Here is an 18,551-nt window from a genome sequence, read left to right on the forward strand (position 1 = left end):
AGCAACAACACTAAAATTGACCATTTATTTTAGACCTACATGTAAAAAAACAAAAGACAAAATAAAAAACTAACCAAAAAAAACCCCAAACAACAAACTGGTGAAAAAAACAAAAACAAACCACAGCATTCAAAATGTTTCATGATTGTCCATCTTTCAAGAAGTTTAATGTACTCTTAATTTAAAACTGCTTATTTGAAAATAATATAATGGGATGCAATCGGTACAGACATCCACATTAGTAAGAAGTCATAAACTCAGTTTGCTTGCTGGTACTTGTATACTTTTTGCGTTAACGTACTACTATTCTAATATCTTCAGAGAGCAGTCTCACTTTGTTTCCTGCCAGGGACAAATGAGCAAACTAGAAACTACAGTGTGTTTACTAAGCTTACACTACTGCAACCTGTAGACCGTTAAACAGTCTTGCCAACAGAGTTCAAATTAGTATCAGTTTTTCCCCTCTTCTTTCAGTCCAGCCCTTTGGTAAATTGCATTTAACTTTAAATTAGTGCTATTTTATGTTGGTATCTTGTTTAATTCATATGATTTATCTTTGAATGCTGCACACTCAGAATAAACAATCTGGTAAAAGTTGAGGTTTCTTAAAGTTTCTTAATTGTTTTTTTTTTTCTGTGTTTTCTGTGTTTTTTTATGTGTTGTGCTGCACATATCAAATTGTTTAGCATACTGGAACATCTTAAATGGAACAAATCCATTACTAGTGTGATATGAGAAAGGTCGATTTTGTCATGGGGAGAAAAAACATATGCGAAATTAGCTTGATTTTAAAATAGCTTTCTATAGCACCCTGGTATTTCATCCTACATGCTTGTTAATTGCGCTCACCTGGCGTTGCAGGTGTAAGTTAGTTCCTAATTAGATGACTAAGATGTAAACCAGCAGGACTCAGCATAGTGTGAACCACTCAAATGTTTCCTGCTGAGGTACAGACGTCTAATGAGCTACTACCCAGGAAAACACATTGACTGTTCTAGGCCATAAGAATAGCATTTATGAGCCATATCCTAGTATACTGTTATGGCATGTAGTTTATTTTCTGGTCTTTGAATTGCTTAATGAACTTTCAAAGAACGTTAAACTGCTTATTTGAAAATAATAACAGACACAGGGAAAAAAAAAAGAGTGATGGGTGTCATGGCGATCATCAGTGCTGCTGCCAAAGGAAGCATAACGTGCTGCACACTTAGCAAGATCAACAATATTACCATCAAAAGTCATCTTGAGTGTATAAATGACTCCCTGGATGTTGATACCCATAATTTTTGGCAAACCATATCCTGAATATGTAGAATTAAATGGAGTGAGACGAATCTAATTGAGATTCATCAATAATTCTTAGTGATCTGCATGAACCCATGCTACTTACAGTGGATAATGATGAAGGCTTGGCAATAGCGGTGCTTCTTTTTCCATCTGAAGGTCAACACAGTAATCATAGGAAGAGATATTATCCTGAAGGTCGGTTCCAGCTTTCAGCCTAGATTAACTTTAATGTCCCTTTTATATGAATGGCATAACTGCAACAGTGTCCAAACATGTAAAAAAAAAATCTAATTGACCATTTAGGTATAACTTTTTTTTTTATTGTGTTCTTTTGTACATATATACAAGTTCTCACCCAGCTTTGTTCCATTGTACTCAACATAATCTCAGAGCAGTGACAGGCAGTCTTTATATGCAACAGTGTGCTTGTGTTAAACAGCTAAGGTCTTCTAACACACTCTGTTCCCCAATTAGCTTTCAGGTGTTATTTTCTCTTTCTCTGCTAATTTCATCGCATGTAGATTGAGATAAGAAGTTGATGTGAGTGAGAGTAGACTGGACTTGTTGTATGATTTTAGTTCAATTTAGCTGCAGTTTATTTGACAAAAACACCCGCATTTGTTTTTCTTCTGATTCTAGAAATTTCACAAACTGACTTGTTGCACCTTATTACAGTGCATGCAAATTCACTCAAATCCAGTGAGTTTTGTTTTTATAGCATACCAGAAGATGGTAAAGATGGTAAATAGGAGAGGTACCTACTAGAAAGCTGTAGTGTTTGTTACAGTGACCAACTGTCTGCTAGAAATGGCCATAATCTTGGGGCTTTTTAAGAGTTGATGTAAATTCAAAGTCTTTGCTGTTTCTCTACAGCTTATATTACTACTGTGTCATACATGGATTTTAACATAAGCAGAAGAGAATAGTTAAGGATAGAAGCAAGCTACTGGACATGTATAACAAAGAGGAGCTGAAATGAAAGGCCTTCTTTTTCTGTTTTAACTTCTAAGGGAGTTGTCATCAGAGTTTGTGTTGGACAACAACTCATCAGATGGTTAGTAAAAAAGCAGATGAATTTTTAAAAATACATGAAGTCATCAGTCTGTATAGTGATTTGCAGTGAGCATGCCTGCTGCTTCGTTGTATTAAAAAAAACTAACTAAAGAAAACAAGTTTTTGTCTTTATCAGGTGCTCTTTCCATATTTTCCTTACAGTGGTTCCTAAATGAAGTCTATTTGTTACTGAAGTGCAATAGTTGGCAATTGGTGTGCTCATGCAGTAATGTTTTAACTCTTGATTTTTTTGTATGCTTTTATTATTATTTCAGAGTCTGTGAAATTGCATTTTCCTTTCCTTTGATCGTGAGTTGTTGCCGCAAATCCAAAATAAATTAGCAAGGCAGAGCTAAACAGGGGTAGAAAACAGCCATAGTCGTATGCATTAACATTACAAAGCCTGTTTTAGTTTAGACTAGGATTACTTCTGGTTGGTGCATCAACTAAATTCTATTCTGAAGACTCAGCTTAACAGTTAAACCAGGTCTAATAAATACACCTCAGTCCTCCTGGTCGCTGGTCTTCGGTGAATGGTAGTACATACAGTAAGCTAGAAATATCCAGCTTTGGGGAAAAAAGAACTCTTACTCCTGTTTTATTGTTCAGCATAGAAAGCTGTTTTTTGATTTTGAAGAGTTCGCCTTTTCGGTTTGATAGTTTCTTCACAAAATATGTCAAAATTATTTGGTGCAAGTAGTAAGAGTCAGGTTTGTATTATAGTCAATATAAACAGAAACATTTCTTTTTGTATCTCTTTTTGTATGAGAGAGACGTGTTAATCTCCTCTCTCCACAGAGTCTAAAATATTACCTTAAATGTCAGGAGAGCGTGTGATGCTTTGAGCAAGAACATTTTACATTGGACTGAATTTACTTAAACAGTTTTTATCTTTGTATGTCAATATTTCACCCAGAGATACAGTAATGCAGAATCAGCCATACAAAGTTCATGAGAGAGAGAGAGAAAGAGGGAGAGAGAAATGAGAAAGCTGCTTGCCTTTTTGTTTGCCTACCATCCAGCCCACTGTAATGTGAAGTAGTAATGGGAGTAGCGCAGGGTGCTTACAATTAGGCGGCAATCTCTGATAAATGGGGTTGTTGGTGGAAACGCTCTCAGTGCTGCATCCTGATGTGGACAGACTGAGAGAGGAGCCGGGCCCACGTTCAGTCATTAGGCCAGGGAATGAAATGGGACGGAAAGTTGCCAAGTGGTTACCAGGTGCTCTCATCCACTCTTACACGTGCACTCAGCCAGGAACCAGCACACATACAGATACTATAAGTGGCTAAAAGTAATACACTTCTCTTAGTGTTGTCCCTGAAATTGAATGCTTTTTCTTTTGGTCTTTTTCACATTTCACATTCACAGCACAAGTTACATAACATTGATGAAGGTATTTCCAAAAGATTACCCCCCCACCTCCCCAAAAAATAAAAAAATAAAAAAATTATACATCCTAAAAGGAAAATGTAAGGAGTATGGTCACTGAATAAAAACAGGTGCACATTAGAGTGATGGCTATCTAGTATAGATTTCTTTCTTTTCTTTCTTTTTTTATTCTTTTAAGTGTGCATCATCATCAAAAGTGGAACTGGGGTTGCTCCATTTGTGTCTCTCTGAGTTTGTGTAGCTATTTGGCCGTAGAGAGTGTAGGATTTTGGGTATGCAGCCTATGCAAACGTGCTTGCCTCTGGTCCACCGAAAAGCCAGCAGCACTTACTTCGGTGTTGACAGGAAGGGAGTGAAAACAGAGGTTACCATGAAAAAGGAGAAACATGAGAAAAAAATCAGTGGTCACATAAGCAGCATTAAAAGCATTGTTTTTCACACCCAGTACACGTCAATCCAAAGATTTTTTTTTTTGTGTATAGCGAATTAGGACTTTTCTGCATGCTAAATTAAATAACCAACAACAGCACAAGAACAAGGAAGAGTAACAAACAGACCATTTTTTTCCAGATATTTTTGAAATTTCCCGCTGGTAAGAGTACCCACCTATCACACGTAGACAAAGGTCTTGGTTCTCGACAAAGGCTGTGTAATCGCAGCTAGTCAATTAGCATGGAGGTCTGTTGGTTCTCTCTGTTGCTGCATTCAGTAACTATAAAGGTGGATAAAAATTGTGGAAAAAGAGACCAGAGATCCACAAGGAAACCTTGCAAGTCAGCAAGGAGGTTTTGTAGAAGATTTGCTGATCTAAAATATATGATTCTGAAACAGTTAATGCGATACTTTTGCTAAACTGATTGCATTCAAGCTGAAAGTCTGCTGCTGTTAGTTTTTTAAAATCCACAGTGGTGGTTTGCAGAGACAGAGTAATTTGTCCAAATACTTGCAGATAATACTGGATTTGGTATACACAAAATATGTGCACATCTTGCACAGTAGCATAATTTTCATAAAACAATGTTTGTCCCTATATTTGAGCAACATTTGCAATTATTATAAGTGTTGAATCTCAAAATTAATTGGTGTAATTTCTACATAAACAGTGCAAGTTTTTTCTGTATTAATTAAAAACCATGCGGGGGGAAAAAAAATGTTTTCATTCATAAAGAGTCTGTTTTCCTTTTGACAGTGTAGTTTGATTAATTTACAGTCCTTCAAAGCAGTGAAAGTCTTTTTAAAAAATCTATTGTAGGGGTGGGGATTCTTTGATTAGCCTCTGCTGAGCAGCTGTGATGTATACCTTTGTACACTGTTGACAAGCTGGGGAATATTTCATGTGAAGTTTAGTCATATAGTTTTAATTTGTATTTACACTATGTCCTTTGTACTCTGCAAAGTGGTTTGTGATGAATATGTCAGACAGCATTTTATGAATAAGTTGAACGTGAGTTGACTTCGGTGTTCTTTTAGATTTCACAAACACGAAGCACAGTCTATTCATGTGCTGTCAGTTGTGTTTGTAGAGAGCGACAAGATAGATGTTGAGTAGTAAACACCCCCGTCTGTATCTCCGTCCTTTTACCTGAACTGAAAATGTCCCTGTCTTGTTTAAACGTAATGCTTTTTTTCCCTTGCAGAATTTCTGTATCTAACAAGTTTTCATAGTATGTGATAATTCAAGGTACACCAGAGCGTATTTTGCAGCTATTCTTGTCAGCACGTAGTGGCTTTGACCCTTGCACTTTCTACTCTGGCTGCTTTTACTGTTAAAGAGGAAATTGGATTTCACTGTTCGGTTGTCTCGTATAAGAGTTAAATGTCGAAAATGTGAATGCAAACGCTTTCTCTTGACCATAACTGTTATATATATATTTTTTATACGGCACTTAGAGATGCAGAGGTTGGCAGGGTTTCAGATCAGCAGGTTGCAGAGCTCAGCTTTTATTAAAATGGAATAGGCTTTCCTCTTTATAAATGATATCAAGGATTTGTCCTCCGTTCCTTGTTGAGTCAGACTAGATTGAATTTATCAAACAAAACAAGACAAAACATGGGAAATTAAATTTGAGAATATATAGTCCAACCATGTAACAGTATGAAACAGAGTTATATGTTGACCTGCAGTCACACAGTGAGTAAAAATGATAAAAATGGAAACATAAGAAGTGACAATGTTTTTTTTTCTTTTTTCCCCAAGACTTTTTCTTTGCATTTTAGTGAAAGGGCTGTCGAATGAAGTCATTGAGGTGGAAGGGAAGTCATCAATGTTTTAAACATAGTGTGTTGCTCTGCTTAAAAGGCTTGAAAAAGCTCTTATGCCTCAAATAGATACTCATAAATTGTTCAAGAGTTGTTTATGCCACCAGGAGTAAAAGTGTTGTCACAATGTTGCAATTAGCATTTGGTAGGGGAAGGAAGTGCATTTCAGCAGGTGATAACACAACACCTTAACGACGCTGATGGATACAGGTCTTTGAGCAGGTCTTTACCTTTGGGGCTGACAGAAACAAGTCTTTGACGTGCCATGTGTAAAACCGAAGATAACAATGCTGTAACAGCCTGCCTTTCTGACACCTTTTATCACTAGAAAACAATTTGTTATCGAATGAGAAACCATGCCAAATGTACTTCCAGTGTAGTTAATGCATCTGTCTCTGTACACCTAGACAAATTCGTAGTTTGTGGAAGAAGGAAGAAAAAAAACAAGAGAACAACTTGGTAATAAATTTAAATCTGATTCTGATATTTCAAAACCCAGGAGCTTTCTAAATTGACAGTGTTCTGGTGAAAAAGTGATAATTATGCACATTTACATTCATATCAATTTTGAGCTGTATAAGCTGTTCATTATCTGCAAGAGCTGATTTTAAACATATTGATATAGTGTGGATTTTAAGTAAACCATTAAGTAGCCTCTCACGCTAAATATAGAAGGGAGAAAATATACTTCAAGCTTCATTTTCTTATGGAGTGCATCTTTTTGCGCTGCGAGTGTTTTATAGTACTGGGAATTTTTATTTACCCAGCCTTCCTTAGCTTCCTCACGAAGCTAACTCCTGCCCACTGAGAGCACAGATGTGTCTATTGCAGGACAGGTCCTTTGACAGTTGGACACTGAGGAAGTTTAAACTGGAGACCCTCTTGATATATAGTGAGTTATGGTCTGTTCTCTTGGACCTTCTGGAGTCCATTGTTATTGTTGTTCTGGAACAAACTGTTGTCAGAAGCCCAGACTGCCAGTGTCACCAGCCTGTTCTTTTTACCTTTTAAACTGATGTTTGTTGACTTATTTGAAATTTGGAGATAATCCATCGATCCATTCTCATCTACTCATCCTTGTCAGGGTCACGGGGGCACTGGAGTCTATTCCAGCTACCAAGGGGAAGGTTACACCCTGGACAGGTCACCAATCTGCGGGGCTAACACAGATTGAAAGACTACCATTCACACTCACATTTACACCTATGGGCAGTTTAGAGTCACCAGTTAACCAAATCCCACTACCTACATGTCACTGGACTGAGAGAGAAGCTGGAGTACCTAGAGCCCACACAAACACAAGGAGAACATGCAGAATCCACAGATGATGAAGTCGAACTCAGGACCTTCTTGCTGTGAGGCAACAGTGTTAACCACTGCACCACCATGCTGCTTTAGTAGATCATTTAGCACTGAATGTGAAGGGGGTCGCAGTGACCAGGCTTAACACCTTTTCCTGGCAGAAGATTCATTTTTGAATAAAGAGACAAGTTTGCCAGCTTAACAAACACATCAGACATGAAATGAATTTATCTGAAGTCAATCCATTATAAGATTCAAAATTCTTTCTATTGGTTAAAGGTTCCTGTCTTTAGGTGAAAATTATTCACCAGTTGTTTTAAAATGAAATCTCCAAGACTATGCATGCCTCCGGCTCAGGATGGCTGAAAATAAATCATGCTTAGTGCCATTAAATGTCCTTCTCCATAAATATGTCACAAATAATTCATTGTCAACAAATTGGTGACATTCAGGAGATTGCTGTTCCTGAGACGCTGCTAATGGTCAGACTTACATGCAGCCATTGTTTGAGAAAAACGCCCGGTGATGGCAGACTGGATGATGTCAGATGTTTAACCGTGAATATGTTACACCTTTTCTTTGCATGACAACAGGTTGGCTAAAAATACACTTTGCTGCTGCCGCTGCTAATGTAGACGCTTGTGCCTTCCAGTATTCGCAGCGCTCCACTTAAGAACTTGCTCACCATCTGAGATTTCAGATAACTTATTTGCACGAAGTGTCAGTTGGTGTAAGGGAGTGTGACATTGTTTATGCGCAAGTAAAGTTTTAAGATTGTTGTAGTTGTTGTTTATTCCAATTTGCATCTCCTTTTTCTTATTCATCGGCCTTGTGGGCCAGCTAAACTCTGCACTGTGTGAGCTTAGCGCCTGACTGTTGTTTACCACGCTTCGCTCTCTCCCTCAGGACTCGGAGCTGTTGTAATGGAAAACATCAGATACAGGTACTACAGCAACAGTTTGAGTTTACAAAGAGAATAGAAAGCATTCGCAAAAAAAAAAGAGGTACAGAGATGCCTGTCCAAGGAAAAAATATGCTTCAAAACAATATTGCTTAAATGGATGTCTGTGTGTGTGTGTGTGTGTGTGTGTGTGTGTGTGTGTGTGTGTGTGTGTGTGTGTGTGTGTGTGTGTGTGTGTGTGTTTTTTGGGTTTTTTTGTTTTGTTTTTTTGTTTTTTTGGGGTTTTTTTTTGTTTGTTTGAGTCAGCATCAGGACCAAAGTTATCAGAAGCTTGAATGGCTTTACAAAGAGTGCAGGTTGTTACACTTTGGGGAAGACAATTTCCATAACACTATTGGGTTTTTTGTGGTTTTAAAGCTTGTCTTTTGGTGCCATAGCAATGCTTTGATCCATCTGCAAAGACAATCTGATTATGTTGGCCATGTCCAAGTACGTCTGTTATCCCTTTACACAGTGTTCACCTCATTATGCATGCATGGAGGGATGATGCCCTTCAAATACTGCACACTGGAGTCACATCTGTCAGGACCTTGGTGTTGCTTACACGCTCTAACTAAAGGTTAATGTTTTACCTGCACAGGGCATATTTTCATTTGGTTTTTAATGAGATAATTCTGACTAATTGTCTTTGCATCTTAAGCCATTCGCCACACTGAGATTTCAAAACACAGAACTCTATCAAACAAGGTTAAGAACAACAGTTTATTTAACTCCCGGAAAGATTTTAAAGGTAAATGTTGAATCAGGGATTTTTTAATTTAATTTTTATTTTTTATTTTTTTTTATTACTTCAATATTCAGCTGCAGTTTTAAATAAACAGCTGTTGTCAGTGCCATTCTTTCAGCATATAGCAAGCATACAGCTGGTGAACTGTTAAGTAATTTCCAAGGTGACATTAAAGCTTGTCATTTTAAACAGTCAGACTCCTTTCAGGGTCCTTTCTGTCAGAGTCAGGGTCCTTTCAGTCTGTGATGCAAACAGTAGTTCAGTCAATTACAATGTCCAGCTGTCCACAATAGCACTAACGTAACTTTAATTTAATAACTGTCGCTCATCAAACAATTTCAGACAACTTCTCTGCAGTTTAAAGTTACTGTAATACCTGTCACTAATTGACAATTATGCAGCTGTTATCAGTGCTAAATGCTTCATTTGCATACCATGAATATATTTGAATGTAACTTAAAAGGCTAAAACATAACAGTATCCTAATATTTTAATGAATGAATAAATGACTTGCATAAAATTAACCCAAATTTTTCTTTAATCTAATGATATTATATTTTTCCTTTATTCTTTTCTTATGTATGTTTCAATGGTGCATACTACCAATTGTGGTCAGAAGTTTATATGCAATTTTAATAATTTCTTTATACTGTTCTTTGTCCACCGTGAAATGATTTTACATTCGAATTTTTAATAAGTGACGCTGAAGGTTCTGTAGTGTCTTTTAACTTGATCATGCCAAGGCCTATTAACTTCTTGTTAGGAGTCATGATTTACTGCTACTGGTAGTTTCTCTGTGTCAGCATAAAAAGGATTTGTTTGACAGCACTGAATATTCAGAACAATGCAAAAGGAACTCAGTGAAGATCTGAGAATGAGAATTTTAGATTTACATAAGTTATGTAGGAAGGTCTCTTGGAGTCATTTCTAATCAACTGCAGATTTGAAAATCATCAGCACAAACAATTGTACTTAACCTGTTAAGCCCCCAGTGGTTTTCTGATCTCCGCCATCTCCTCCCTTTTGCGCCCATCTTTGGGTGCGTGGGTGCTTAAGAGGTTAAATATATGTTATTTGGTTGTGAATGATTCACCACTTTGCCAAGGTCCCAAGGTGTCACTCTGAAATGAGAGGGAATTGGTTTGGATGTTCAGGAATAACCCAAAAAGAGACAAAGATGTTTGGAGGAGGTGAGGCTTTTAAACCACTGTCAGTCATGATGATGTAACATGATCCAGGGCTGTTTTACTACCAATGGTCCTGGTAGTAAAGAGCTAAATTGTTTGTTTCAAACAGAAGATAAACTTGAGGGCTGCATTAAAGCCTCAATGTAAGATAAATAGGAATTATGTTGAGCTCTGACTCATGAAAAGCCGCTTAAGTAGAATGCAACAATGAAAAAGATGGGACTGAAAGTGAGGATAATGGGTCTCCTTTAGTGGAGAACAAAGATGGATTAATTATAAGGCTTAGTTGAGTCAGATGTTTTAGATCAAGAACGTGGGTTGAAAAAAACTTTGGCAATCACAAATTTTGCAAAAAAACCCCCAGTGTTTTAGTTTTACATTTTTCCTGAAATTCTTTGTACCTTGCTTTCTTTAAGATGAAGACAGCTAACAAATATTATAAATCTCACAAAGGCATTGTTTCCCAGCGTGTTTGACATGATCATCAAAGGAAGCGACTTGATATAGGGCGTCTAAGATCCCTTTGCTTTTTCTTATAAACCTCATGTTGCTGCAACTGTTTGTTGCAGTCTGCATAAATAAACTTTCAATTCTCGAAGCACTGCAAAAATGATCTCTGTTGGGGAGTATATTAATGACAATTTCTGGGTTCTGACCTGCTGACTTTGGCCTTTTTGTTCTACTTTCTGCTAAAGAATTTGTGCTCACTGGTTTTGCTTAGTCAGCCTTGGCTGTGTTGACTTCACAAATGTTATATAATTTCTCCGCTATCCAGCCTTATTCTAACTGCAGTTTAAAAAAAAAAAGGAAATTCAGGTCAGCCAGCTGACAGGAATGACTCTTTCAAACTCAAAAATTGTCGCTAAAAATTTTTATTAGCATGTGACTTTTATATAATTTCCAGTCTGATATCACCACTCACACATCATCACTATTCAGTCCACCCATATGTCAGTATCCACAGTGTCTCAAAGTGTTATTGAGTTCTCTAGCAAAACTTGCATGGTGTGGGTGTCTGTTGTCATTAGGTCAGATTTTTTCAGTTTCTTTTGTTTTCTTCTTGTTTTTAGTCTAGTAGATGCATGGAAAGAAAAGAACACCACCTAAGCTGAGATATTGTAGCAGAAGTTGTGGTGTGTTTACAAATGACAGTTCATATCATAGCACGTTACAATAAAAATATTGTACTACTCCGTGATAAAACAATAAGCAGAGGAGAAACAAATTGACTGGCTGCTCTGGAAAGAAGTATGAGCTGCAATGAAGTTTCACAGAGCGAGACTCATGCATTATATTTCAAGTAAACAGATTGTATTCAGCCACTGGTAGAACATGATCTATAATCTCAGTGGGTGTATACAAGACAAGTTACATTTCTACCCTGAGGGTCACATTGAACATTCGGCATCATGGATTTCTGTCCACGTTTTGAAAAACAATAGGTCATCAATAAAGGAATTGCTGTGTACGATCCCTCATTTGTCTCTGTTGTCAGCTGATGGCCAGACAGTTGGATGTGCATACTGATAACAGATGACGGTGCCCTTCGCTGACCCTGCTGGTGACGGAGGATGCCTCGCTGTGCGACACAAATTCACTGAATAATCATTACGCCAGTGCACCGCGGGGAATTAATAAACTAGCAAATTGACTGGCTCCAATCAGGTCACAGTGTACACACTTGTATCCCGTCTAAATCCTCTGTGACGGATAGAGCATAATGCGGGGCTATGTGTGGGGGGATTGTTTGGGATATAAATGAGGCGCACCACTTTAAGTCATTTTGTTTACCCTGACGTGTGACTGCTAAAATCGAGCGCAGATATTCATGAAGGCTTCTGATTGAAAGCCATAGTCCTCAAAAGTGAAACTGTAGAAGTCTTTCAGCTGATTCTTCTGATGTTCTAGGAAGCTTTGAAATTATGCAGTATGTTTTTTTTAAACATCTCTAGACTCATTGTCTTTAAATACATATAATTATACAAACTATTATCATAAAAACAAAAGCCTGAAACTATTGTGATTTCCGCTCATATCCATCTCTGTAGAAAGAGACTTTGCAAAAGTAAAAGTTGTTTTTAATAAATGGAAGAATAAAGTGATGCTAACGACAAAGAATGTAATGGATCTGGTCTCAGAAGCAAAGCTATTTCTTTAATGCATTTCTATAACCATCTGCTGCGGTTGTCTGTGAATAGATGGTGTTGATCTTGCTTTCTCTGTGAATGAATCGAGCACTATACTGTCCCGCTCAAAGCTAAATGTATCATAGATTGTAATTAATGCAGTGAAGCACCTCTCTGTAGTCAATATTTATTGGTTGGTAGTGAACAGCTTGTGTGCAGTGTGAGTAAAATTTGTGCATGCTGGTCTGCTTACACCTTATTTTGTTATTTTTCTATTTTACATGACAGTTTTCCAGTTAAGTTGGGCATCCTTATGTAGAGGAAATTAAGTGAAACTTTGTGATCTACGAGTTGTGATCGCGTGCAGCTAATTTGCATTGGGTAATATGGTTCTGAGTAAATTAAATGCCTAATGCAATATGTTCACTGGCAACTTGCCGAAATAGCTATGTAAGAAATAATCTTGCTTTAGGAGTGGATAATGGGAAGGAAAACAAAAATGCATAGACATTATATATTTTTTAGATATTCGGTGCTCTGCAGTGACAGTGATCGGAGAGGAAATTACATTATGTGAACATTACCAGTAGAAGACTAGTTGTTACGATAATTCTCAGGCAAAGTAGACAAAATGTAGCTCTTATTTTAATATTTAATCTACTTTTTTAATAATGCTTTGGAAGATTAATAGAGTTGATAGCTAAATATGGGTTAGAAGTCAGTTCGAGTATAGTTATGTACTAAAATCTACTCTTAAACATGAACTGGAACTAAAGTGGTAAAGACTGTAGTATTGCTAAACACCAACATTTTTGTTTTCTTTGCATTGTTCTTGATAGCTATCATGCATTCTCATTATTCCCAATACAGAAGCGAGTGTATGTAAGGGGGGGTGAGTGTCTTTCTCAGCAGCAAAGAAATGCTTTGGATGCTGTTATTGACTTTTATCTTTTCTGAAACACCAATCTGCTTCACAGCTAAGTCATTTCAGCTGGTTGTAAGCCAGTTAAACCTTATTAAATGCTATAGTCTTACTAGGGAAAACAGTAACCGGAGACCATTGCATGGCCAATATTATTATGACTCTGTGCAATGAACTTACGATCTTGTCCTTTTAGAAATGGTTGCTATGAAGATGGGCATCAGAGTCTGTGACAACTTGCCATGAGTTGCTGTATTAAAAGTTACTTTGATGATAGATGGTGATATAATGACAATAAGGTGTAATCAGTCATCTGTGTGTGATTGGGGTCCTGTTGTACTGTCTGCATCCAGAAATTCTCATTAACGACATAGATTCAGAGTCTACACTGAAAAAAAGGGATTGGCCAGCTCTTGGATTTATGTAAGCATCTTGCGTGTATTTAACACAATTGCCTCATGGTTTAAAGTTAAGTGTAACTATATCGTGTAGAAACTACATAATATGCAGAGCGGGTAAATTAAATTGTTCATATCATGTTCGAGTGAAGTAAGTCAATGATATAGCAATGTTAAATCTCGCGACACTGCACGGGATTTCAGTCTTGCACGCTTTGGATCGTGGTTTGAGTAAGGCATCCATCTCAGTCAAGTCGAACAGCCGCCTCTACTGTTTTTTGGTATACCGAAAGAAGTAAATTGGGTGGTTGTTACATTAAAAAAGTCTACCTTGTAATTTGAACACAAAATTTTCATGTTTCTATCTTGAACGTAATTAAATCATGTAGGATCTGTATGAAATTCAACAACTTAATTTGTTCTTGTTGAGATGACATGATACAATCTAGTAAGAGTGGTTAGTTGCTGGACTCATGAAATTAACAAGATCACATGAGATTTCAAACTGCGGGAAAATCACTATAAGAGATTATAAGAGGCAGTCGACTACACACACACAACGTGTACGCTATTGTTTTTTTTATTGTGGTTTAACCTGTCAAGGACAAAAACGTACAGAAAATTCTGCATCAAGCCTTGAAATCATAGCTTTCCTACTTTTGTCAACCCTGGATTGGTGACATGGTGGTTAGCACTGTTGCCTCACAGTAAGAAGGTCCTGGGTTCAAATCCACAATATAGCTAGTTTGCACTGGTTTCTTTCTGGGTATTCTGGTGTCCTCCCACAGTTAAAAGTCATGCAGTTATTAGAGTTAGCTTAGGTTAATTGGTGATTCTAAATTCACTGTGAATGCAAATGGTTGTTTGTCTCTATGTGATAGACTGGTGAGCTGTCCAGTGTGTACCCTGCCTCGTAACCTAGCCCCCCTGCAACCAGGATAAAGATAGGAGGATGTTAGTTGTTGTAGATCCATTCAACTTTTATGTTAACCAGACTCTGGACTTTGTTGAACATTATGTAATATGAAGACAACATGTAGTATTTAAGTAATCAAGTAGTACTGTGGTAAAGGTTATTGAATAGTGTTGAAATAAAATGACAAAATTGTGAAGGATTAAAATATTCCAAGAGCTCAACTTACTTCATCTAAACATGTTCCAATCACATTTTATGAACACAAAATGCACAGGTTTATTGACTATGAATAAGTTGTGTTGATTTAACTCAGTTGTTTAAGTTTCTGCCAAAGCAAAACGTTTGTGTGCAACCAATGTCCACTATTGAATCAAATAAATCCAACATGGCCTTTTTTTCAGTGTAGCCAAAACCTCATAGATCTGAAACAGAAAAAAAATCTCCATAAATAGCAATGTAGTTGTTAGGGAATTTAATAAAAGTATCACATTGATGATCAACAACCTTGCTTTTATATAGCAATTAAACCAGAGTACAACCAGTGGACAACTAGTGAAGTCAAGTTGCACTCATTGGTGCAGAATGACATAAACTGATTGCAGCATGTTGGCATTCTGCCATCTGTCCGCATTTATCAATTAGATGCAATTGTTTGCAGACCTTCATCAGACTTTTAAGTGATCACAATCAGTTCTAGCTCAACTGCAATTTTTAGGTTGCCTACTGCTTTTGACCTGTGCAATCACCTTGCAATTGAAATTGGTTGCTCAGAGGATGAGGATGTTGCAGTCTCAATATCTGGGGGAAGAGTCGGTCGCTGCAACTACTTGAAATTTTTTTTGCATCCGCAAATTTTTTTTGTGGGGTTTCCTATGAGTTGCAGTGAGGTTACTGTCTTATTTTTATTTGAGTAGGACTGAGCCAAAAAACAAAATTGCCTCAAATGAAAATTAGATGTAGTTTTAAAAACTATGATTAAAAACCCACAACAAGACCAGATTCTCAGAATTAAAAAATGTTTCTATCGATCACATAAAACATTTTTAAAATATGTCATCTGTTATGAGAGTGATTTCCATTTAATTTCATGGTGAATATTTGAGGAATTTCTCCAGCTCTCTGATAAAGCTGGAGAAAATAGAAAATAAATTAACTACGGAAAAGGAAGATACAGCTTGTTGTGACACATAGTCTCTTATAGTGTAAGGGCCTTGATAGGGAAGTACATCAATCAAACAACTGTATCGCTATTGTCTCTTCTGTATTGTGTGTGTGTGTTTTCATAGTCATAAAGCCAGTTCCACCTCTTTAATATGCACAAGGCATGTTGCGATTGTGTTCATTAAAACAGACTTCATGACACTCCTCCATAAGGCTGTTTGCCATGGTGGGCTTTCATTCATTAACACCAGTTGGTGGTCTGTATGAAGGTGTGTGTGTGTGTGTTTAAATATGTATGTGTTCTTTTTATTTATTTATCTTTGTTTATTTATTTTATCTTTTATTACAGCCTTTATGATGTCCTTTTTGTCATGTGAAAGAAAAAGATTGAACTATATTTGCAGGGTAGTGTTATTACTTTGGTAGTTTTTAAATAAGGGTACACTAAGGCCTATAAATACAGTGACCTTTTCTCTAATGGAGTAGGTAGTGGACAAAGCTATAATCATTTTCCATGTAGTCACTGCCTGACTTCCCTTACGTTCATCAGGGTGCAGCCTTGAGAGGCATGATTGAGGTTATTTTTTTCTTCTTTTTTTTTCCTTCTGCGCTCAACATACCCCTCCGCCCCTTGTGGACTATTCCAAAGGGCAATCTAAGAGCGGGCAGGCTGCTATTAGAAAGCCAATATATTTGATATGGTTCATGGGTTACTGTACGGACTGATCTGTGGCCTGTCAAGACGTGTTAGTGTTCATACAGGTTGAAAAGGCAGACCACAGAGAAAATCACACTAATCTTGCTCTCATAAAACCCCTTGTAAATGAAGTCATCCTCACAGCTTTATGATTTTATTTATGTTTGCTGCTGAATCACCATATAAGCTGTGATGTTTGGCTCTCTTATTACGTCTTTTCCTCCTTTTTTTCCCTCCTCCACACAGTGGTCAGAGATCAGGGTTTGTTGCAGAACTGCAACCTTATAGTCTTCCAGAAATAAATCTGTTACTCAAGGACACCTTTCACACATATGGTTTTTGGTTATTTTTTCATTTTAAATCCTCAATTCCTTAACCCTAGAATTCAATGAATACTGAATGACATTGTAGCCCTTGCTATTTTAAGGGTCACTTTATTTGAAAATACATTGGTTACTGCAAAATACAAGCTGCTCCATCTCTTCTGGTCATTCAGTTCCCACTTGCAGCAAGGTGGAGGTACTGCACATGTACACTGAGGGGCACATTGACCTTGTAAACAAACCCTCTCCTTGTGGTTTCCAATCAAAGTTATTATAGTTTTGTATTTTTCATGAGTTTTTATTCATATTTAATTTCAATTTTTTCCTTTCAATCCATTTTTAATTTGTTAGTTTCAAGAGTGGGTCCATTTAATATTTATTGTTTGAAATATTTAGTTTTAGTTAGTTTAGTTTAAGCTTTCAATTTATTATGATATGGTTAGTGTTTGGCATGGCAAAATGTTTTACGTTCAGACAAACACTGATGCCTTTACGTACTGGACTTATAAAAGTCATGCTTGTATTTTGTGCATAAAAATAATTTTCAGACTCACCTCTTCTTAATGCAGCCATTGACATGCTCATCTGTAATGGATTTTACAGTACAAAAACTTAGTCCTGTAAACATGTCAAGTGCCAGTAAACATCTGGACCAAAGACTCCTCATCCTTATTCTGTTGACACATTTGATCAAACTGCCAAAACGTAAAGCTAACAAGAGTTTGTCTGCATTTTAGTTCATTTTAGGAACACAACAATGTATCAGTGCTTTTTTGTTAAAATCTAGTTTTCTTTGTTTTTTTACCATTTAAGTTTAGTTTAGTGTTAAGTATACTGACCTTGTTTCTAACCTTGGTTGTCAACTTAATTGGTAGTGAGCTGTTAATTCATTTAGGGACTTTTTCTTAAACAATTCATAATTTATTTTAAAAGATCCAAATGGTTAGAAAAATATAATAAATACCAACAAAAATAATACTGGAAAAGTTTATATATTGATTAATTATGACATTATCACTAGTCTATATCTTGTAGGAAATAATCACTACGATTGAGATGAAACACCAGGTTTTTAAAAGATGTTCTCATGGTTACCATGGTTTTGTTCTACAGAACAAAATGATATTTAGAAATGAAATAATAATACTGTGTCACATATTATACTATTGTGAATGACTCTCATTGTTCCTGTTCCTGTTCTTTTGCACAGTTATAGTTACATTCTCTCTTGAACCTCAGTGCACATGTATGTTGAGTTTTGCCTAAGAAGGGAGCACACAGTGAAAATTTCCCATTATGATAACCTTAAATCAAAAATTTGAAACGAGTTTGTGTAAAGGATATTGATCTTTGTCAGGTAGCTCTTGCACTTTTGCCAATGTTAGATGTTAGCTTAGATAGGCCACATTGAGAAAGGCTTAGCCTAGGTAGTAGACCAAGATCATAGAAACCATCAAAAGACCATAGAAATTCTGTAGCTTGTATTGACGACAATGAAAATATTCATTAGTGAAGCAAAGATGGTGAATCCCAAATCCCCCCCCCCCCCCCAATCCTGAGTCAAGCAACTGAAATAACATCAAATGGGAGTGCATGATATTGCTGATTGACTTGTGACTTGGTAGTAAATTATCTATGCATCGGAGCCTGGACTGTCTAATAACTACAAAGTTATGGGTGTTGAGCAGATCACCTCATGATGGCTTGGGTTGAAATTTAAGAGAATTGCTCTCATGTGCTACCATTTAATTGTACATAAATAAAAGTTATAGAAGTGCGCTCTTTTCTTGTCACATTCCTAGGCTTATAAAATATTTGAAACCTCAAAGCAGACAAGTGG

General features: G+C 36.8%; 1 protein-coding gene across 2 annotated transcripts in view; it reads left to right on the forward strand.

The window, feature by feature from the left end:
- fstl5 (follistatin-like 5) overlaps positions 1–18,551 on the forward strand; it is a 187,945-nt gene that overhangs the window by 46,626 nt on the left and 122,768 nt on the right. The gene's annotated exons all lie outside the window — the stretch shown is intronic.

Source organism: Pelmatolapia mariae, linkage group LG2 (genome assembly GCF_036321145.2).
Source record: "Pelmatolapia mariae isolate MD_Pm_ZW linkage group LG2, Pm_UMD_F_2, whole genome shotgun sequence".
NCBI lineage: Eukaryota > Metazoa > Chordata > Actinopteri > Cichliformes > Cichlidae > Pelmatolapia > Pelmatolapia mariae.